This window comes from Octopus bimaculoides, chromosome 4 (assembly GCF_046866305.1).
Source record: "Octopus bimaculoides isolate indiv1 chromosome 4, ASM4686630v1, whole genome shotgun sequence".
NCBI lineage: Eukaryota > Metazoa > Mollusca > Cephalopoda > Octopoda > Octopodidae > Octopus > Octopus bimaculoides.
In genome coordinates this window covers 98,631,518-98,656,567 of record NC_142931.1, presented here as the reverse complement: position 1 = coordinate 98,656,567, position 25,050 = coordinate 98,631,518, and the positions used below count along the sequence as shown (strand labels likewise).

General features: G+C 38.2%; 1 long non-coding RNA gene across 1 annotated transcript; it reads left to right on the top strand.

Moving 5' to 3' along the window:
- Positions 1 to 5,237: 5,237 nt before the first annotated feature.
- On the top strand, positions 5,238 to 23,675 carry LOC149136162 (uncharacterized). Its single transcript, XR_016241619.1, has 2 exons — positions 5,238 to 6,546; positions 22,661 to 23,675. It is a non-coding gene; the product is annotated as an uncharacterized LOC149136162 (long non-coding RNA).
- Positions 23,676 to 25,050: the final 1,375 nt, after the last annotated feature.

Below are 25,050 nucleotides of genomic sequence, written 5' to 3'. Positions count from 1 at the left end.
TGTGTGTGTGTGTGTGTGTGTGTGAGTGTGTATGTGTGTGACTCTGCGTGCGTGCGTGCGTGCGTGCGTGCGTGCGTGCGTGCGTGCATGCGTATGTGTGTGTGTGTATGCCCCTTTGTTTTGAAACGGTCAGTTTGAGGTCATCATTGGTCAGTCGCATTGGAAACATTGGAAAGAGGAATTCAACTAGACGATAAAACTTATTTTTCAGTCTATTTCTCTATATACATTCATGCACACACACATATACATACACACATACACACGCATACATACATACATACATACATACATACATACATACATACATACATACATACATGTTTTTTACTTTTCTTTGTCACTTTTTTGGCACCATGCTGCTCTTGGAGACGGAACTTAAACTAGAGAGAATAAAACATTTTTTTTCTGTCTATTTCCTTTTATCGCTATATATATATATTCACACACACAAACACACAAATGCACATGCATTCAAACATATGTACATTCATTCATTCGTTCATACATACATACATACATACATACATACATACATACATACACACAAACATACATACATGTTTTTTTAAATTTTCTTTGTCGTTTCACTGGCACCATCCTTTTTTAGGGGACTGGTGTAGAGACAAAACTTTTTTCTCAGTCTATTTCGTTTTATCGGCCCAGTCTGCATGGCAAAATACAAAAAGAAAAATATTGACAGAATGAAAAAATTAAGTTGGTGAGAGGTATTAGGGGCCCTGAAGCTTGAGCTTCATTAGTTTTGGAGTAGATCCGCCATTGTGCACACATACATATAGATATCCATATTCCCAATCTGAATTGGTTGAAGAATGCTCAAGAAAGACCCAGAGGTCGACACATTCCCGTTAATCTCTTCGTGCAGAAAGTCTAATATAGACCGAGAATTAGCTTGGTAAAATGGGTCGGTATAAAGATCCTCACCCGGGAACAAAAAAAAATTAACCAGCCTGTGGGGTTTTAACAAGTATGTGGAAAAGGAATATATTTTAAAAAATGCGCGCCGACGACCTTGGAGTGGAGAGGGGACTTCCGGAAAATTCACAAGATCCGATTTTTCCGTCATAACTTCCGGTAAAATGGATATATATTGATCTTTTTTACGGAATCCCATGTTTTTGGTTATGGAGGATCCGATTCTGAGAAAAAAAAATTTCAAAAAATCGCATTTTCAAAATTTCAATTGTATATATGTGTGTGTGTGTGTGTGTGTGTGTGTGTGTGTGTGTGTGTGTGTGTGTGTGTGTGTGTGTCTGTGTTTGTCACCCCCCCCCCCACAACATCGCTTGACAACCGATGCTGGTGTGTTTACGTCCCCGTAACTTAGCGGTTCGGCAAAAGAGTCCGATAGAATAAGTACTAGGCTTACAAAGAATAAGTCCTGGGGTCGATTCGCTCAACTAAAGGTGGTGCTCCAGCATGGCCACAGTCAAATGACTGAAACAAGTAAAAGAGTAAAGAGTAAAAGAGATTGATTGCATTATGCTATCGCAGTTTTGTGAGATTTGGCTGTTATTTCTAGCATGTGGATAGCCTGCTTGAATAGCCTGAGGGTTTATATATACTCTTTTACTCTTTTACTTGTTTCAGTCTTTTAACTGCGGCCATGCTGGAGCACCGCCTTTAGTCGAGCAAATCGACCCCAGGACTTATTCTTTAGAAGCCTAGTACTTATTCTATCGGTCTCTTTTGCCGAACCGCAAAGTTACGGGGACATAAACACACCAGCATCGGTTGTCAAGCGATGTTGGGGGGACAAACACAGACACACAAACACATACATACATACATATATATATATATACGACGGGCTTCTTTCAGTTTCCGTCTACCAAATCCACTCACAAGGCTTTGGTCGGCCCGAGGCTATAGTAGAAGACACTTGCCCAAGATGCCACGCAGAGGGACTGAACCCGGGACCATGTGGCTGGTAAGCAAGCTACTTACCACACAGCCACTCCTACATATATATTTGAAAAATTGAAATTTTACAAACCTGTTTTTTTTTTTTCAGAATCGTAATTTTCGTATTTTTCTGTGTTTCGCAAAAAAAAAAAAGATTACCGGAAGTTATGACGAAAAAATCGGGTCTTGTGAATTTTCCGAAAATCCCCTCCCCCAACCCCGGGATCATCAGCGCGCATTTTTTCCACATACTTGTTAACACCCACCAGGCTGGTTATTTTTTTTTTTTTTTTGTTCCTGGATGAGGATCTTTATATTGAGCTAAAAGTGTAGATTCGGTTTCAAATCTCAACTTAGCTACATAAGTAAAGAGAATATACAGTATTTTCTTGGTCAGAAAAAGAAAAGGAGCAACCGAATTAGTTTCAATTTTGTATCGTGGTTTCATCAGCAAATGATTACGGTGTTTACGAAGATATTGTACATAAAGACAAAATGTTATATCTGTCTATAGATACAGTGTTGGATAAAATGTACAGATATATTCTGAGGTACAGCATAGCATTGAAACAAATTACTGTTAACACACCAATTACTCTATTAACAGATCTAGATAGCCAGAATCTATTGTATATGCTGGTCAGCTAGTTGGGTGTGAGGACTTTAAGCTACCACCTTTACCGTTTAAAGTTATCTCCACTAATCTGAAATCGATTTAAAATTACCCTTGCATTGTTCACATTTACTCCCCTCCCTCTCTGATTTCACTAAAATAATTCATTCGTATGCTTACAACTCTTGATATTTTTATCCCATTAAACACTGGTTCCATTGCAAGTCATTTTTTTCTTCTTTTTTCTTTGAGCAGACTTCCCTATCCTAATCTTGGAGGAAACTCAAAAAATCATGCTGTCTCAAATACACGTCATCATATTGAATTTTTCAAGATATGGATTGATCACATTTAAAATTGCCCTGATCTTTAGCATTTTAATTGTGCAACAGTCCAATCCAACTGGAGATATAGCTTGCCTGTAGCACAAAATCTGAATGGGTAAAATTTCAATTCGATGACTTTCTTTGGAACTGAAAATGAGAAGGGAACAAATGTCATCAATATGTCCTTATTTATTAGAGTGGTGAGCTGACAGAATCGTCAGCACGCCGAACATAACATAGCGTCATTTTGTCCGGCTTTACGTTCGGAATTCAAATTCCGCCCAAGTCGACTTTGCCTTCATACTCTGGGAGTCGATAAAATAAGTGCCATTTGAGAACTGGAGTCGATGTAATTGATTTATCCCCTCTCCCGAACTTGCACGCCTTGTGCCAAAATTTGAAATCAATGTTCTTATTTATTGATTCATTCCAGGTTTTAGTCGGGTATAATTCGTTATCTCTTTTATTAAATATTGATTTAATCGTTACATCCGTTTAATAAGAAATATTACACGTTTGCTTTTCAGTTGATCACAAGGCTTCATTTTTTGAAACTCAGAGAAAATGAAGTACTTTTCACCCAGCCCTCAGGTCTTTAATATAGATATTTAAAAACATATTCATGACATATTTATTCCCCATTTCGTGTACATTTTTCCATATCTACCGAACAAAGTCAACGAGGGAGACTTCACGCATCACACAACCTATCAAAAATAACAACCAAATGTTCCTATCTTCTAAAATAGAGAAAGACAAGTTGGGAAATAGAGTCTCAGTATTTGAATACGCTGACAATGACTTTTGAATACTCTAGTAATGAAGATTTTGTTATCTCCCTTACCTATTGTGTATGATCGTAGTTATTTCCCTTCGACCAAGCCGAGACGATTAATACCTTTTTTTTTTTAATTCAGCACCTTATCTGTGTGTGTGTGAGTACGTGCGCGCCGCGCGTGAGATACATGCTTCCATGCATGACACAGGTCCATTTTATAGACATCATCTACGGAATTCCATTTGTAACTAAAATTTTGTAGATTGAAACCGTATGCATGTCCATCGGAAAGATTATTCCTGTAGTTGGATTGGATCCAAAGCCGATATAATACCCCTACCTGATCTTTTTGACAATTTTAGTGGAATTTATTCACTATATTTCTGCTACAAACATCTCTATCTGCGCTCTTGTAATAAGTTTTTGAGCAGAATTTCATTCCCACAGCACAAAGCTGCAGTTGCTTGAGTCCTCCATTACATTGTTCTGTTACTGTCTTTTTTTCTTTTTTCTTTTCTTCTCCAATCCTAAAATTGGAGGCAAGTCAAAGAATCATACTGCTTCAAATACATGCCATAACATTGAATTTTTCTAGATATGGATTGATCACTTTTAAAACTGCCCTGATCTTTAGCAGTTTAATTGTACAACAGTCTAACTGGAGATATAGCTTACCTACTGCACAAAATCTGAAATGAATAAAATTTTAGTTGGTTGACCGACCACGTAAAGGCTCCTTCGATGCCTGTTTTTTGGTATTGAAAACGAAAAGGGAATAAATGTCATCAATATGTTTTTATTTATTAGGGTAATGAGCTGGCAGAATTGTCAGGGCATAACTTCACGTCATTTTGTTTGTCTTAACGTTCAGAGTTCAAATTCCGCCCATCTCGACTTTACTTTTCATCTTTTTAGGGTCGATAAAATAAGTGCCATTTGAAAACTGGAGTTGATGTAATCGACTAATCCCCTCCCCCACTTTCAGGCCTTATGCCAAAATTTGAAACCAATATGTTCTTATTTATTGACCCATTCAAGGTTTTAGTCGAGAATAATTCATTACCCCTTTTAAAAATTGATTTAATTGTTACTTCCGTTGAATAAGAAACATTCTGTTTGCAATTCAATCGATCACAAGACTTCTTTTTCTTTTTTTTACAACTCAGAGAAAATTAAGTACTTTCCACACAGCCATCGGGTCTTTAAAATGAATATTTAAAAACATATCCATATTTATTTCCATTTCAGGTACCTTTTCTATATGTACCGATCAAAGTCATCGAGTGAGCCATTATGCACCGCTCAACCTACTAAAAATAGTAAACAAATGTTCTTTAAGTTACATCCTTACTTCTAAAATAGAGAGGGACAAGTTGAGAAATGTAATCAGTTTATTTCACTTTATATAAACATGCTAACAGTAAAGCTCTTGTTACTTCCCTTATTGTGTATGATAGTTATTTCCCTTTGACGATAAATTCCAATAGTTAAGTCGAAGCTAGAAACTTAAAAAATAATTTTTTTTTTTTTTTCCATTTAGCATATTATTTGTATGTATGTGAATAAATCAATAAATAAGTAGGTTGAGCATAGGAGTTAGCGTGATTTTGCGTGCATGGCACAGATCGGCTTTATAGATATCAAGGAAATTTCATTTATAACTAAAATTTCGTAGATAGAAACCGTACGCAAGTCCATCGGAAAGATTATTCATGTTGTTGGGTAGGACACTTTAGCCCGAAGCTGGTTTAAGACCACCTGACCTTTTTGATAACTTTAGTGGAATTTATTCTGCTATATCACTGCTCTAACAGTAAATTCCTCTTCCTTTTTCCACAGTCACGAAAGCATTGAAAATAAGTAATGGGCACTGCCATTCCTTCTCTGAATCTTCCAAATATATAAAACAAAGGATGTGTGTGTGGGGGGTGTATGTGTGTATGTGTGTGTGTGTGTGTGTGTGTGTGTAGTACGTATGCATTTCTAGTTTTCAACTGATTTTCACCAAGCTTCACACACACACTACTCGTGTGCTAACGATGGTCATGCCCTATAACATTTTGCCCAGAGCTCTCGCGTAAAGCGAAAAACCAAGGAAAATGGTATTTTACACGGGTTTTTCTCTAAAAATTTCTGCAGTTTTCAACCAATTCTCTCCCTTTTCTCTCTCTGCTTATTTCTCTCTTCGCTCTCTCTTTCTCATTCTCTGTTTCGCTTGCTTATACATATTCTCTCTAACTCTCTGTAATTTCTACAGCTTTCGACCGATTTTCATCAAACATTACATATACATTACTTGTGACGAGGATGGTCATGCATTATAACATCTTGCCCAGAGATCTCGCTTTAAGTGGGAAACCGGGAAAAACGGTGTTTTACACGAGTTTTTTTTTTTTTTCTAAAAACTTTAGCAATTTTCAACCGATTTTCTCCGTTTTCTCTCTCTAAAATTATTGCACTCCATGTATTTAAATTTGCTTTTGTCACATCTGCATTTTGTAAATGAAGCTTCTAAACTCTGAGATAATGCTACCCAAGAAAAGAGCCCGCATTGGTCGTAAAACAGCTGCAGCCGAGACATCGAAATGAAGGAGAGAAAATGAATCCTCACACAAGACTGCACAAAGACATTCACAAAATGCTGCTTCCACAGCCACCGCAAGAGCCAAGGTAAGCGAGAAGTAGCGTAGCAGTCGCCAGATCAGAAACGCTTCCTTAACAGCTTTAGTACACGCTAACCTGAGTCAGTTACAGTGCATTATTGGTGGTACAAGGGATACTACAGCAACTGCTGCTGCACGAGCTGCAGAGAATGAAGAACAATGTGCTATGCTAGGAAGGCTACAGCAACTACTACTGTGCAAGCTACAGAGAACGAAAGACAGCGCACCATTCGCCAGAATGTACGATTTATAGATTTTAAATTACAATATTCTTTAGTTTTATATATGTATTTTCATCAATGTCAAGTCATTATACACCCATATATTTCAAATTTTCTAAGAAAACCCGGTATTTTTCTCTATTTTTGTGGTTGTGACGTATTTCAAAAACATTTTGTGCGTCTTGTGAATTTTTGTACGTTTTGGCATGGAATTCTGTACGTTTTTCAAAAAAGATTCAGCAGCGCTGATCGTTAGACTAGAAAATAAGTGTTCTTATTTACACCCCGAGCAACGCCGGGTACCTCTGCTAGTTATTGATAAAACGGAAAGAAATTAAGTTTATAATATTTTTAAGTCTTATCTTCACATATCCAACAAACCGTTTCAACTATTTCAAAATTATCCTTCAGCCTGTCATGGTAAGGGTGATTATCTTTTAGTCAAGAGGAAATAGCAGTGTGCAGGGTCTTCGAAAACAGGTAGGAAGAGTGGGAACGACCCTTTTTGAGGGCATGTATTTGTTTCTCCAATGCCAACCAACTTCTCAAAGTCTTGTATTCTGTTACAATGGTGTGGGTCACCTCAACATACCATAATGTCCATTTAATCTCGCCCCAGTATTCCTCTACCGCCTATTTCAGCTGAATGAACTGAGTACATGTGTATATATGCTCGTACATTCAAAGGCCCGGGAACAGGGGATGCAGGTGATGCACTTGCACCCTCTAAAAATTTTAGGCAGTGCAAAATCAAAATTTTCACCCCTTACATACTTTGCCAGGTATAGAAGATAGTGTCAAAACATTGATCTGTAAAATTTGCTTGAAGTTAGGTTTCTTCTCAAAACAAGAACAAAAGACAATAAATAAATAAAAAGACTAAAATGTTTAATGAAGCTGGTCATAAAATTCCCAAGGGAATTCTCCAAAACGAAAAGCCCATCACTGTCCAGCTATCCACATTCTTCATTTTCTTTGAGTACTACACCTGATAGTACGATACCCCCAAATATGCCAGTTTTTTTTAATGCAAGAGACTAAGCGTACGCAGCGACTGCAATTTTACTCATTTACCTGGGACAAAACACGCAATTCGTATAAGCACCACCAGCCAACGCCAAATCACACATCTTACGTTGCTGCTGCTGTAGCCACCGCCACCCTCCTCCACCACATGTATGTGATTTTTCAAATTGCTGCGTTCTGTGCAATTTTTTAATCAGTTTATTTCACTGTGTGTGCATATACATGCATGCATGCATACATACATACATACATACATACATACATACATACCTATTTATATATATATATATATATATACACACACACACACACACATATATATATACATTATACATATACATATATAAATATATATATATATATATATATATATATATATATATATATATATATATATATATATATATATATATATATATATATATACACACACACACACACATGTACATTATACATATACATATATATATATATATATATATATGTAGTGAAACTACCTATCGCCATTAGATACAAAACTACTATCGCCATTACATACAATCTTCTCATTTAAATATAAATAAATGCGAGCGTAGTAGAGAACCCATTCCTTGTCCATCACGTGACTGATCATTATTCGAATCGGCAACTTCTTCGAACCGTTCCCACCAGAACGCAAACTGACCAATCACGGCCCCTAATAAGGTCACGTGATAGAGTAAAATTCTGAAGCCATCGGGAGCCTATAGTTTGTTATAAATAGCTTTAACTCGGCAACCAAATTTGTCTCGGCCCAGTTTCTTTTTGAGAACTGTTCCGTGTACCACACGACAGCAGCAGCAGTTCCAGCGACCACTTCAGCAGCTTCGTCCAGCCACGATGACCTCCGCCGTCGCCACATCAGCAACAAGAGTCTACTACTACTATCCAGCATCATCATCATGACCAACACGATTCTACGATTACTACTAACCAGCAACAATCTCTACCAGCGTCAACACGATTTACTATGTACACCACACCAAACTACCGCGGCACATCTCTCTCTTCGATTCTGTTAGGTGACTCAGCTTCACCACGGTAAATAAACAGACAAGAGTTCTTAAACAGACAAGAAATTCTCAGCCAGCGATGAACATCTGTATAACAAGAATCACGGCCCGGCATCGATGCCACGACATCACAACTAGTGATCAGCACTGCCACACTCAGCCTCTCCTCACTTTCACATACAGAACTTTTCCTATAGTGTACTAACGAACTGGTATAATTGTCCACGTGTTATTGACTCTCTTTCTATCTGCTGTAATAATACACATACACATACATACTTTTCTTTGTACGACGGCCTGTCTTTGATTATGTTCTTATATGTCGCATTCACACTCACACACAGACATACATCTTTAACGCTACAATAAATATTTCTGTTATTCATCTAATACGGTTGTGGTCTTTCATTACTGGTCATCTATGTTATCGTCGCATAACATATCATGTATATCATCTTTGATATATATTTGTATGTTCGACCGTGTGACACGTTTAAATAAAAGGAGTCCTCTGTTTTTCCATTCGTCACCATATCTCCTTTTTGAGTTCGCACGGTCGTCCCTTACATATATATATATATATATATGGGGGCGTTTGTCAGATGACGTAAGCTATCGAGGGATGGCAGGAACGTTAGTTGATAGTGCACGGGTCGACAGTGAAAGTTCAGGCGATTGTTGTCGACGAAGTGGTGGATGGCGTTGACGTAGCAGTGGGAATGGACGTGATTGTCCGGCTGGGTGGCGTGACGGTAGGCAAGGGAGTGGAATTCGGCAACCGATGCGCTGCATGCTATGCGTATGGAGAGGCGGAAGAAAGCTGCGAAAGCGACAGAACACGTGTAGAAAGAGGGGATGATGTATGCGACATTGAAGACAAGGACATCCGGGCCAAATTCGATGGCACATGGTGGACGATAGAGTACATCAGGAACCACCTGTGTTGTGAAACAGGGTGAGCTGTTACGAACACACCCTCAAAGGAGGAGCCAGGAATGAATTTGAGAGGAGGAGGGTATGTTGAGACCATGGGAAGGAGAAGAGAAAAATGGTGTGTTGCCCATAATGGCTGTGGTTCAGCCTACGAAGAACAAGGTTCGACCAGTGCTCAATTTCCGTGAACTGAATGAGCACGTGTCATGCCATATGGGTAGTGAGGCAGCAGGGGAACTTTGCGGGTTTGAAGTCGCCCTATCTGCAACTCCATGTATCCAAGGAACTGTGGAAGTACCAGTCGGTGAAGTAACAGGATAGAACTTACTGCTTGACTCAGTTGGGATTTGGCTTGAGCTTGGCACCGAAAGTTATGGCAAAGGTCCTAATGACGGTCTTGGGGAAGGTGGCCGAGGTGGAGCAGGTGAATAATTCATACATCGATGACATGCTCGTAGATGAGAGCGTAATGATGGCAGAGGAAATCGTAGACCACCCGAAGGAGTTTGGGCTGACTGCTAAACCGCCAGAGGCTATAGAAGGAGGTGCTGCACTGAGGCTCAAGATTGAAAGAGATAAGATGGGCAAGCTTGTCTTTCACTGAGGAAATGCGATTCCGGACCTAAGCAAAGATATGAGTAGGTGAGAATTCTTCTCGGTGTGTGGAAGCTGATGGGAGACTACCCAATTGCAGGATGGCCTCCGGACAACATGCAGCTTCATCAAGAGGCAGCCAAAGGAATAAAGAGGAGCGACAAAGCGGGGGAGAAGACGACTGCCATGATGCCAGACGTTTTGGAGAGAGTGAGAGTGGAGGATCCAGCGAGGGGCAGCTGGAATGTGCTTGAAACAAAAAGGGGGATAGGAGTCATCCTGGAAGTGGGGGTGTAGAGGTGGAAGATGCAGCGTGGCTCAGAAAAAAGGATGATTGCAACCACATCAATGTGGCTGAATTGGATGCGGTACTAAAGGGTTTAAACTTGGAGCTGAGATGGGGGCTGCACGTATTGGAAATTCGGCCACAGTAAGAGCATGGGTAGCATCAGTGATCAGCAATCAAAGGAGAATCCGCACAAAAGGGATCGCGGAAATGATAGTGAAGCGGTGATTAGGAATGCTCAGAGAGCTGCCCACTGAGTTTGGCTTGAAGCTACAAGTAGTGTTTGTGCCCTCAGAAAAGAATAAAGCAGATGTGCTAACCGGGATGAAAAAGCCCTGGTTGGTGACGGCAGAGGATGTACAGAATGTGGTGACTGTAGCGTGTCGCCCGGAGGGCTCAGAGCTGGGGAGGTTACACAGCATGCACCATATGGGTGTAGACAGGACCCTGTTCCTGGCCAGGAAGGTGGACCCTAATGTTACCAGGGAAAGTGTTCGGAAAGTGGTGCGGAGCTGCGACAGATGCCAGTCTATAGACTCTGCACCGAGTGTGCTTGAGGTAGGAAGGATTCAAGTAGAAGATTGGAAGAAGTTGGCGATAGATATGACGTACTACCAGGGAAGGCAGTACCTCTCAATGATTGACTGTGGGCCGAGAGGATGGCAATATGGAAGGAAATTAGGACGGGAGCTGCGGCTGAAACTGTAGAGGTCCTAAATGCGGTATTCCTGGGAGGAGACCAGTTGATCAGCTGTTGATGGACAACAATACAGTGTTTCGCTCGGCTCACTTGAAAGAAATGCTCGACCAATGGAATACCAGATGTTTCTTCAGAGCAGCATATAGGCCTTGCGGGAATGGGATTGTAGAGCGTCACCATCGCACAATCAAAGCTACGGCTGAGAGGGGGTAGATTTCCCCCACTGAAGCAGTGTTCTGGTTACAACACGTCGCCAAGGTCAGGACAGGCTGGTGAGACGCCCCGCTCAATTTCTGTAAGGGTGATGGGGGAAAAGTCTTCCGCCAGGTCCCGCCAGAAGCAACTGCCTACAAGTGAACCTTCTAGAACCCCAAACAAAACCAATCGAGCGCATGGATCTACTCCTGGGATTCCTGCCGGTTTTTGATTTTTTTTTTTTGTCCATAAAATCTGTCCATCGATTCTTTCCTAAGGCATTCATACAACGTTTCCGTAGTATCGAGCTGTGATCTCCCTATTCAGAGAAGGGATGCAACAACAAGCGTGTGTATTACGGGGAAAATGGAAAAGTCTTTGACGTTTCAAGCCTATCCTCTTCGACAGAAAGTGGTGAGGAAAAATAAATGGAGAGAAAAAGACGGAGAGAAAAAAAGAAACGTACACAAGCGCGTGCATGCGCGCGCACGCAAACACACATACATACATAAATACAGCCGCACATACGTAAACACACATACGAACACACAAACGCAAACAATCAAACACACACGAACAAACATATATACACATACATGTATGTATATATGAAAGCATGTATGAATGTGAAATCAACTTGAAAATCATTTATTTACGTATCGTTAATGTATATACACCACCGTTTACAAGTCTCCATCATTACTTTATACATTCATATGCACATACATAAGACAGTAGGATGTATTTTGTGAGAGATTAATAAATGCACATCCTTAACATAGTTAGGACCTCATCCCAATGACTCTTATGTCTCCCAAGGCCCAGAAGATACTCTACCCTCCAGCAATTATCGTCACTCCACAATGGCAGTTTCCGAAATATTTTTGTACCACAGACTGATTTCATGCAAGATAAGTTTTCCACACACCGTCGAATCACACCTATGACAAAACGCAATCAAGTGCACACCAATTTATAAACACGTCATTTACATTTATAAAAATCACTCTGCACACCGCCATATTCTTTTACTTGTTTCAATTATGTGACTGCGGCCATGCAGGAGTGCCAAGTTTTAGTCGAACAAATCGACCCAAAGACATATTTCTTAATCCTCGTACTTATTTAGTTGGTCTCTTTACCTCAGTTACAGGGACCAACAACCGTTGTCAAGCAGGCACACACACACACACACACACACATGACGGGCTTCCTCACTCAGAAAGCACTAGTTGGCCTGATGCTATAAGAGAAGACACTTATAATGTGAGGCAAGGTTCTGGATATCGGTTGAATATCGCCTTTCTCCCATTAATTTCTTATTCTTCGTGTTGCTAAGGCTCCAGCAGTCAAGTAAAGAAATATTAGTTTTATTTACAATATAAGTCTCCATTAGTTTTATTTACAATATATACAAAGGTGTGGTACGTTGCTCTTTTGCAGCCATCTCATGCGGTATGAATTCATCGTTCTCCGTTACGTGGGCCATTGCCTCAGGAGATGCGACAAGCGGACTAGCCTAGAGGACAAGCCAGTGAAGTGTGCTCTGATAGCAGTCACACCAGGAAAAGAGATCGAATCTCGTGGTTTCTTTCTTTTTATAGTTTGCTATCGCGAGCCTCATTGTGAGCTCGCGCATGGCAAATGGATGCAGGTGAGGTCTCACTCCAGTCTTGGAGACAGCAATGGTTACCGCGTGATCTCATCCTATATGGCGCTAACTGCTTGTGCCGCTACAAGGACTCCCCCTTGAATGCATCAGTGCAAAAACAGAATAATTGGAGCAGGCACAAGAAAGAGCAAGGATGGCAACTGATCGCAACCAACAAGATATGGTACAACAATGTGACAAGTCAAATAGAAAAATAATTGCAAGAAATATAAATGGGCATGCACAAAAATTTGACAAAATGTTCAATGGCAGAGTATTAGAACTGTCCAGTGACACAAGAAAACAATTGTCTGTCATAGGAAAACACAAAAGAGATTGTCAGATATAAATAGTTTTAGTGAGTTTTTTTGGGCCAATGCACAGTGCGGCCTGTCCTGGTGACATAGGGTTTGTTCGTGTTAGGTAGTTGTGACAAAGGTGGAGGTGAAGGTGATGGTGGGGTCAAAGGTGCATGTGAGGATGGTTGTATAGGTGGTTGTAAAGGATCAAAGGTTGGCGTGTTTGGGGTGTCATCAAAGGGTGTGGAAACCTCAAAATGTGCCCTTTTAAGTCTGTCGACCGACACGGTCTCTGCCCAACCATTGATGTTGAGACTAAAAGTTTGGGCGTGCGCGATAGCACACGAAATGGTCCCTTATAAGGAGAAACGAAAGGTCCTCTGACAGAATCATCCCGAACAAAAACATTATCAGTTTTTTGCAAGCCCTACTGTGTACATTCTTTTGACTTGTATTGTCTTTGATTTTATTTTTGATTTACATATATATATATCCAGCCATAGAAACCATGTCAAAGCAGACATGGAGCCTAGAGGCAGTTCTCCAGCTGACCAGTCCCTGTTAAACTGTCCAACCCATGCCACTATGGATAAATGATGATGATGATGATGATGATGATGATGATGATGATGATGATGGTGATGTTGATGTTATATGTGTGTGTGTATGTGTGTGTGTGTGTGTATACCATCATTGGATCATATAGCTACTACTAAAATACATACTTATCACTATTGCATTATACAGCTATTACTGTAATATGTATATAGAGAGAGCTATTATCATATCATACACTTTTTCATCAATGTCTAGTTTCAAAACTCAATCTAGAACTCGGGAATTGCAGTGAAAAGGAGGTCAAATGAAAAAGCATTCACAAACATCTTTGCCAGACAAGTTCTCAAACTGCCCAACATAAAAGTCATTTTTCATGCATCAAAGTCAATGTGTTCCTAAATGCATACAGTTGTCAGAGTTGTTTATTTTTACATCAATCCTAACTGAGCAAACCTATTAACAATGGCATTCCAGCTGTGACCACCCTAACTTTTTATCAAGCAGAATGTTCTCCTAGCCACATTATCTAACATGCCCTTCTTTAAGATGGTAGGGTGTAGTTTGAGGGAGATTTGGCAGTTATTTCCATGTAGATGCTGCCTTGTTGGCTTCATATGTAAATAGCTAGAGCTAAGTGTAATCAAAAGAGTAACAATTACACGTACAATTACACGTACAATTACAAATATGGAATTATATGCCTGTTATCAGGTGTGTAATTAGAAAATTATATATCTACAATCATAACACATTTCTCTTACAAATATGTAATTGCATATATGTTACTAAATATTAATGATACATGTTACACACCAATATCTATGCTGCAACATCTATGCTGGAGACTATGAATAAATTGTTCTGTGTTATTTATTACCAGTTTGAACCAATTCTTTTTATACATCAAAGAAACAAAACAAACACTTCAGATGACTCATCACAACAACTAATTAATTATACAAATGATTCATCAGACGACTTCTTACTGACACTTAATGTATTTGTCATTCATCAAAAATGTTTCATTAATTATCAGCATTCTATTTCATAAATTTCAGTGTTGTACTTGTTTAGCAAGGAGTTTAATATGAGACCACATGTTGAAATTAAAACAATTACATCTTGGACACAGAATGTCAAATGATTAAGAAGAATTCCTAGGTTCAATGCCACTATATGGCATCCTAAGGCAAATGTCTTTTTTCATAGCCTTAGGTTAACTAAACCATTATAAGTGGAGTAGGCGAATAGAAACTATATGGAAGCCAGTCAAGTGGATTGTACTTGTAATTCAGAGGACTAAGTCGTGCTGATTCTGCCTGACTACTACATTAAGTGTACATGTTTCTGTAGAATATTCAAGCATTCACCCACTAATTCAATAAGTTTCAAGATGGTTGAACGATTGCCACACATGAAAGATCATTCTAACCATTTAAGAACATGCTCTAAACTGTTAGATTCACTTTCCATTCAATTTTTAATAAACCTAGCCTATTATTGTAGCATGTACTATTAAGAAAAAAAAAAAAAAATCTTTTAGCTCAGTTTTGGATAGAGAAGTTTAAGAACAACTTCCCTCCAAATGATATGGAAAACTCTACTATTGAATACCTTCCTCATGGCTCAGAAGCACCATAGCCTCAGTAGAAGACACACAACAGAGAACAAGAACATGGTAATCAAATACAGCTTTGGACAGATGAGGGCTAAAGTACTAACCAAGTCATTTACAAATTTGGAGAAATAAACTAGACTATAGAGCACCACTGCCTTAACTACTCTTGGTCACCCAACCCCAGCAGTTTAAAAGATCTTTATGAATAGTGTGGAAAGTTGCTATGTGACCATCATCATGCTTGCTTTAAACAAGAAATAAACAGAAAGTGAATATAGTATAGCATGATCTTAAACATGTATATTGTTTTTGTTAATTGTTGCAAAAATTTCTCCATATACAGGCATTAACAAAAATTTGGTCATTTGAGTTTCTAGAAACACCTGCCAAATTTCCTCAAAACACACCCTACCAACATGGAAAAGAAGAACAAATGGCTAATGTAGTCAAAGGTTCTGCCAAAACAGACACAGTACCCTTGGGTAGATTTTCTACCTGGCCAGCACCTGTCAACCATCCTACCCATGCCTGCATGGAAGATGGATGTTAAACGATGATGATGATGGCAATGATTGTGATTTGGAAAATAATGGAAGGGTCGCAACAGGAATGCCTTCCATCAAAGGTCTAATGGACTAGAGCTGACCTAAAGCTAACATTCATATACACTGTCAAATAGCAGTGTACCTAAATGTATTACATGGTTAATATTATTTTTTTGAAACTGAAGGTGACAAACTGGCAGGATCATTAGCAAAGTGGACAATATGCTAGTATTTCATCCATCTGCATGTTCTGAATTCAAATTCTACTAAGGTCAACTGTGCCTTTCATTGTTTCAGGGTCAATAAAATAAGTATCAGTTGAGCACTGGAGTCAATGTAACCGACTTATCCCCTCCCCGAAATTGATGGTCTTATGCTAAAATTTGAAACCAATATCATTTTGCAATTGCTATAAAAATATATTCGACAATCAATACAATAATTTATCATCATTGTATTTGACAGTGATGAAATATATAGCCCTCATCTTTTCTAAGCACCAGTTACTCCAGAGCTTTGCAGAGGAAATATCCTAACATCAGTATTATATAATTTGATATCCATCAATACAACAAACCTTTATAAGTTTACAGGACATCTATCAATGCAATAAATATCATTTGATATCCATACACTGTTATTGCACATCAATCAATACAATGTTACTGGAGATCCGGCAATATTATGTTATTTAACATCTGCTTATATTATATTATATGACATCTATCAATATCAGTACAGTGCTGCCTCTCTATAACGCAGGTGATTGGGTCAAAGAAAACCAACCTCGTTCTATCTGAACTGCAGATTCATGGGTAAGGTGGGGGGGCAGGCAACAATAGAAGCAAATGAGATATTTGGTTTGGTTAGTAAAGTGCACAAACGAAAAAAAGCATATTCAATCAAGTTTAACATTTATTACACAATACCAATAAATTACTTACAAAATATCATGAATTACAGCTCCTACAACAACTTTTTAAAAATATTCACATTGTTTACTTCTGTAAGTAATTCCTGTTGACTCTAAAATAAGAATTTTCAATAAATACTTATGAAATGCTTTTACATTGCATTTCTGATGAGATGCCACCTAGTGAATGATTTGAAAGCCCTTAAAAGTATGTTTGATTAATAAAGTTACATTGAAAGTTCACATTTAATTGTTTTTTATTCAATCACATAAAAAAAGTCTGTCAGCTTCTTCTGGCACAGTCCTTTCCTAATTTTAATTTGTGTCTGCCTGAGCAGGTTCTTCAGGTGCATGGTGTAGACTGGGTCATAGTCTTCACATTCAGTGTATTCTATAAGCCACTTGAGGTGTGAGACAGCCTCTGTGTTTGTGTCTTGGCAGGGGGGCTGGTGTCTCCACTTCCTCTGTGTCATCTTCTTCTGATTCCTCCTTAATCTGGGTGTCTATCAGTGTCTCTGTTGGTGGTGTGGTTTCCTCTGCTTCCTGCCACCTGTTAACCTAGTCTTGCAGAGTCATTGTCTCCTCTAGGCGATCCTCTAGATGTTGTTGCGCTGCCCTAGTCTCCTTCTCAGCGAATCCCATGAATTCCTCTTCTTCTGGCTCTAGCTCTGGCTTTTGGGGCTGTGGGAAGGCTGCACCAAGGGTCTTGCTCCAGCAGCTGGCTATGGTCTTGGTTGACACTGCAGCCCAGGCTCTACCTGACAAGTTACTGGCATCCTTGATGGTAAACTGCTTCAGATAGTCTGGAACACTAAGCAGAGATTCTATCATTTCCAGGATGAGCTCCTTTTTGTAGGTGGTTTTGAAGGCCTGAATGATGCCAGAATCACAGGGCTGTATTTTGCAGGTTAGAGGACCTTGATCTGGCCATCTCTGGTCTGTAGGATGTCTACCTGTGGGTGGCCAGAGCAGTTATCTAGCAGGAGAATAGCTTTCTCAGGTAGGTTGAGGCTCCTAAGGTGGCTCCTAACACTAGGGACAAATAACTTGAAGAACCATTCTTCAAATATGCTGGCTGTCATCCATGACCTGGCTGAGTGTTTGTAAAACACTGGTAGATTGTTCGTGTTTAAATGGTAGAAGCACCTGAGTGATCAAAACTTGCCCACAACCAGAGGTTTAAGCTTGTGGGTGCCTGTCTCATTGCAGGTAAAGAGGATGGTGAGTCTGTTCTTTGCCTGTTTATAGCCCAAGATCTTATGAGCATCTGTTGTTACTGCTAGGGTATTGTTTGGTAGCATCTTCTAGTCGAGGCCGGACTCATCTGCATTGTACAGTTGTTCTGGGGTGAGGGACTCTGCTTCCATATGTTGTTTCAGGGTAGCTCTGGAAAGTCATCTGCAGCTTGGCTGTCTGCTGATCTCTCCTCCCCACTGATCTTAACAGCACCTATACCATGGCAATTCTGGAACCTGTACAGGCTGGTCAGGTTGCTCTGGATGCAGCTGACTATGAAACTTCTCTGCCTGGGTTCTGATAATAGTACCTGACAGGGGGATGCTGCCGTTCTGCTCCTAGACAAACCAGGTGAAAACTGCTTTCTCAAGTTCACTGTCAGTGGCAGTCCTGGCCTCCATCCTAGCTAGGCCCTCACTGTCTACAACCGTATTTACATAACTCTTGAGGTTAGCCTCATTCTTAACCCAACCACGCAGGGTGGACTCTGGAGCACCTGTCTCGCTCAATAGTTTGGCTTTGATTTCACCATTTCATATGCGATCAACCAGATTTAACTTTTCCTTTATAGAATAGGATTCCCTCTTAGGCATTGTGTATTCAAATGGTTAATTTTTTTTTAAACATCTGCAAGATAACTTGCAATTGTAATGAATGAAGTGGAATATGGTCTCCCTTTTATAGGAATTGTACCTCCAGGGTGTTAATTACTTCCTTTAAATATTAATTTGTTTGACTCATTTGACCCCTTTGATTGGTGGAAGCTTCTTCAAATGATCCAATCAAGTCGTGGTAAACAAACTGTCAAAAGCGCTCATCAGTCAAAAAGGTGTTGTTTTCATCACAAAATCAAAGAAATTATGTACACAAAACATGTAATTAGCACCCAACTACATGATAACTGATTGCAATATTTTCGAGCTGTTGATTAAGGTATGTATTTCTTTGAAATTTGCTGAAATTCTGCTTTTAATCAAGGTTTTTGCAAGTTGTGAGCGATAATGAGGGAAATTCTGCTTCAAATTATTTGGGGTCCATCAAACCACCTGCATTATATGCAGGGACATGGTATAGCGAGATGCCTTATAAATAGGGAACACTGTACTATATAATATTGACATCCATAAATACTATATACTTTATTTCACATTCATGAATGCTATAAATTATTTGACATCTATCAATATTGTATCTGATGTCCATCAGCACTATATCATCCATGAACACTATAAACCATCATTACACATCCAGCAACACTGTAAACTATTATTTCATATCTATCAGAACTATTAACCATTATTTAACATTCATCAATACTATATTAGACATCTGTCAATATTATAAAATATTAAGGTGGCAAGCTGGCAGAATTATAAGTATGCCAGGCAAAATGCTTAGCAGCATTTTGTCCATCTTTACGTTCTGAGTTCAAACTCTGCCAAGATTGACTTTGCCATTCATCCTTTCTGGGTCAATAAAATAAGGACCTGTTGTACACTGGAATCAATATAATTGACTTATCGCATCTACCAGACTTGTTGACGCTGTGCTAAAATTTGAAATTAATATTATAAAATATTATTTAACACTAATCAATGCAATGATAATTACCTTTTATAAATACTATACAGTAGTTTTTGGCATCCATCAATATTGTATAGTAATTATATGATAGCCATCAATACTACATTGTTTGATATCATTTATTTATAACACATACAACAATACTGTATTCTGTAACATTCATGAATGCCATAAACTTTTATCAATATTCATCAGTCCTATATTATTCGGCATCAATACAATTTAATTTTACATCAAACAATACTATAAAATATTATTTGAGATCCATCCATTTTTCATTAACATTATCTATATTAGTGAAGGTTTGTGATCTAGTGGTTGGGGTATTACACTCATGATCACCAGATCATGGGTTCAGTTCCTGAACTGAATGGCATGTTGTGTTCTTGAGCAAAATACTTCATTTCACATTGCTCAAGTACTATGTGGGGATTAGCATGTCAAAGAATAGACCCAATATTTCCTCTGCATGTTATAAAAGAGGTTAGGGTAGGATTTGCAAACCAACCATTGTGTTTATTGACTATCTTCAAAAGGGCCACACCATCAATGGAGAGAACTATGCCATTTGCTGAGGCAGTTACAAAAGGCTATCAAGACCAAATGTCTAAGAAAAGTGACCAAAGGAGTCGTTTGATCAGGACAATGCTCCAGCACTCAAGTCCTGGCTTTCAATGGCCGTTGTGCATGGCTTTGGCTTTAAACTGGTTGATCACTTTCCTTATTCTCCAGATTTGGAGCCCATCTGGCTATCATCTGTTCCCCAAAATGAAAAAAACATTTGGCTGGGAACCAGTATTGCAGATGATGACATCATATCTGCTATTGATGACTCTTTTGACCAACAGCATGAAAGCTTCTTCACCAATGGGATCCAAACACTGCAACACCAATGGAAGAAGTGTGTGAACCACAAAGGGGGATTATATTGAAAAATAAATCTCATTTGATCACATTCCATGAGAGTATCTTGGTCAGCTTATGAACTTTTCAGCCAATCCTCATAGAAGACTCTTTCCCAAGGTGCCATGCTGTTGGACTGAACCTCACTGAACTCACTTTCTATAAGAGCTTTAACATAAAGTTTATCATTTCTTCTTTCTTTTCCTGCCCCACTTTTCATTTTGTTAAGTGGTGTAGAGGCAAAGTTACCATAAATAACAACCACAAATAAATAGTAATCAATAGGATGGCTTTTATATGTAACAGAATTAATAGCAACAGTAATCAATACAGTGTGGGTTATATAGATATCATCATTCTTTTACATTTGCCTTCCATTCTGGCATGGGTCAGGTGGATTGCTATGGCCTGGGTCATTCTTATGGAGTTACTGCTCATCTAATACTGGAGTCATTTTTTCATGGCATCAGCACTAGAGAAATATCCATGTCTTCAGCAAGCCTAAAGGGTCTTGTTGACCTCACATCTCTGCTTGCTCACGAATCACTTTACAGAATGGTTCTGAGTGGTACCACATTCCACAAATATTTGGAAGTCCCTACCATAAAATTTTCAAAGAGCATCAATAGCTATCATCAATCCACAGACTGAGCACATTATCTGAAATGGTTCTGATAGTCATTTAATCTTACCAAAGAGTAGATGCACCAGTACTCATCTATTGCTCATTTCAGGTGAGTAAACTGAATACCGTGAACTGAAATGCCTTAAATCATGACCTCATGAGCATAAGTACAATAACTCTTTAAGTTAGCCCATCTATATATATATATATATATCAAACAATAAGCAACACGGATTTCAAAAGTGATTGCAGTACGCACGTTTCATGCTACTTCAATTTATTTAAGTAATGCGAGCATTACCTTAAATGCAATGTGAAGAGCAATCTTCAGCTGCACGAAAATGCAGAAAAAAGACATATTATAAATGTGGCAACATATCAAATCCAAGTGGGAGAGAGCATACATAAAAATCCAAATGTGAGGAAGAATATATAAGTCCATCTTGACATAACGGAGTCTATCAGGCTAGTAATTGATTCTAGACAAAAGCTTTTAACTTGCTCTCTCCCACTTGGATTTGATATGTTGCCACATTTATAATATGTCTTTTTTCTGCATTTTCGTGCAGCTGAAGATTGCTCTTCACATTGCATTTAAGGTAATGCTTGCATTACTTAAATAAATTGAAGTAGCATGAAACGTGCGTACTGCAATCACTTTTGAAATCCGTGTTGCTTATTGTTTGATTTTAATCACCCATCCTTTTGGGATGCGATATTCGGGTGCCTTCGCATAAGTACCATATTCAAGCCTTGAATATATATATATATATATATATATATATATATATACATGTATTTTAAAATTGTAACCTTCTCTTCAGGGTCATAATGTCTTACGTTTAAGATGATTCCCATGCATTCCCTGAAGAGAAGGTTACAATTTTAAATCACAGATCCCTATGGATCACATAGGTTGTACTCCTTTGAAACATATGTAGGAATAAAGTATGCAATTATAACATGCGTTTTCTCCATTCCTTAAATTTTTAAATATACTCAAATACCCAAAATTTCAAGGAGTTCCTGCCTTAAAAACAGGAACTACACCACAGTTATTTTGTGTTCTTTGCTACATTGGTTTCTATTAACCCATTTATTCTATCCGAAGAATTTTTATTCATTAAGATAGAAGAAATACATATAATTATATATATATACATGTGTATGTTTGTGTGTGTGCATGCATATGTATGTTTGTATGTATGTACATATGTATGTATGCATGTACATGTGTAAATATGTGCGTGTGTGTGTGTGTGTGTGTGTATACATTCACCCAGAATCACATTAGTACCATAGGAGTGAAATTTAAGATTTCTCAGTTTTCTGTGAATCAATTCCGATAAAACTTTTCCCAGCTGGTTCGCACACTATGGCAACACCATTGTTATGTTTACATTATTCTATGTAACATCCTTTCTTTTTTATTTCAGATTCTTCAGTTTTTGGGTGAACCATGTAACCAATCCTTGTGAAATGAGTGTTGAAAGCCAAGTTTCTAGTATTGGAGTAGATGACAATTGATGATATGTTATGGCCAAGCTTCAGAATTTGATAATGTTATGGATGCAGATAGTTGATGTGACTGAATTGTAGTATGTGCATAATGATCCAGGTGTAGAGATCAAAAGAGGCATTGTTTGGCAAGTTGATAGTTTGAACATTGAGTGATTCTTCAGAGTTGGCTATAGTCGTAACACATATATCCAATTCAGTATTTTCAATAGATTCCTGATGCTCATCATTCTCATTAGAAATACATTATTCAAATTATTGACACATATGAAAAGAGAAATTTTTAAAGCATTTTTTACAAACTGTGATATTCTAATGATATAGTACCATAATTCTATAATGCCTATTATTATCATCAGACTAAACCACTTAATTTGGACATACAAATATCTATAAAATAAGTTTGTCTTGCTTTTGTAGCAAGATCATTTTCTATTATGGCATACTGAAGACATTAGGTTTATATAGGCTCTTTTTTTCCATAAATCGATGCGACAAATTATTTACAAGTGAGAGAGGTGAGAGTTTTCCTCAAGGCAAGTTATGTGGACTCCTGCCTTTTTCACCATAGGAAAATTAATATAACGGAGCACATGTAACCAATGATGACCCAAGCTGAATTATCCAAATGATGGATGAACAAAACCTCCAGAATTTGTAATGTTTCTTGCTTTGATCCAGCAATATAGTCCCACTGTTATTTTAAAATTAGTTTCTTTTGTTACTTCCACAAGTGAACACACAAAATATATTGTATAACAGTATACATGACTTTTAGTAAAATCAAGGGAGACTTTATACACCTGTAAAACTTGTAATTGTACTCATTGCTTGTTTGATTTGAATTTGACATTCATATGATAGCCAAGGAATGAATATTCAAGTAATACATACATCAATTAAATCATGATGTTTTGGCTTTACAGATAAATATAATGGCATTATAGTGTTAATACTTTACCTGAGATTAGCAAAGTTTTCCATAATTTGCTGAGAGACAAAAAGTTTCTTTCTTAAACTTCCTTCAATTTTGACAATGACAAATAGTTGATTTCTGATCAGCTGAAGCCAGTTAGTCTGTTTTAGTCCTAAGTACATGTTTGAACTGTAGTTAACCTATTTATTTATGACTCATAATTAATTAATTAAGCAGAAGGAAAGTCATAGATCATTTGAACGTAAAAGAGTGCAATTCTGTAATGAGGTAATGAGATAACTCATTCTGGTACTGATGCAACAGCATGCTGCACTATTTTGAGAAATGCAAATTGATACAATTGCATATATTAATAAAATTGATGCAATGTATTTTTATTCAGTGATTATGCTAAATGAGCAGAAATTTATTTTCATCTGTGGTGAGAAAGGATCTTCGGGTGCTGGGCCTCACTGACGAAATGACAAGGGACCAAGAGATGTGGCGATTTGCTGTACTTGACAAGACACATCAAGCTAAGTAAGTCACTGTCTTCCATAGATACAGGTTTGTCCTTTCAGGTGTCAGTGCCAGTTAAAATGCACCTGTGCTGGTGCTGCATAAAAGCATACATGTCAGCTGCATGTAAAGAGCGCCCAGCACACTTGATGTTAGGAAGGGCATCCAGCCGTAGAAGCCATGCCACAACTGACAGTTGGAGTCTGGACAGTTCCTTGCTAGCCAGTTCCATGTCAACAGTCCAACCCATGCCAGCATGGAGAGTGTACGTTAAATGATGATGATGATAATGATGGTGATGATGATAATGATGATGATGATGATGATGATGATGATGATGATTCTGCATAAAAAACAAACACAGAACCATTGCGATAAAATTTTAGTTGCTCAGAATGTGACCAGCTCACACACGTTTTTCATATGCAATATTTAAACAACAGTAAAATGTGATAACAATTTATGACATAAGAATTCCTGTGAAAGTGCATGTCAGCACACATGTGCACACACACACGCAAAACAACAATACGTTGTTAATTTAACAGAATCTCAAATTAATTATTGTTTTTTAATGGTTTCTACACAAATTAACTAATGACCTAAACATAAAAATTTATGATCATAGGGAAACAAATTCTATCATACTCAATAGCTAAGGGAGATAATAAGACCTACATTACCAGATTATTTTATAGTTGCTTGTAAATGTAAATACTGTAAGAGCGGGAAGCACGATTTCATTACATTTAATATCAATGACTATATTTCCCACCTTACTCTTATCTACTTTAGAAAGTAGGGTGTGACTTATGCAATATTTGGCGGTAAATTTTCAGATTAACACCAGCACGATCTTCCCTCGGGTGTTAG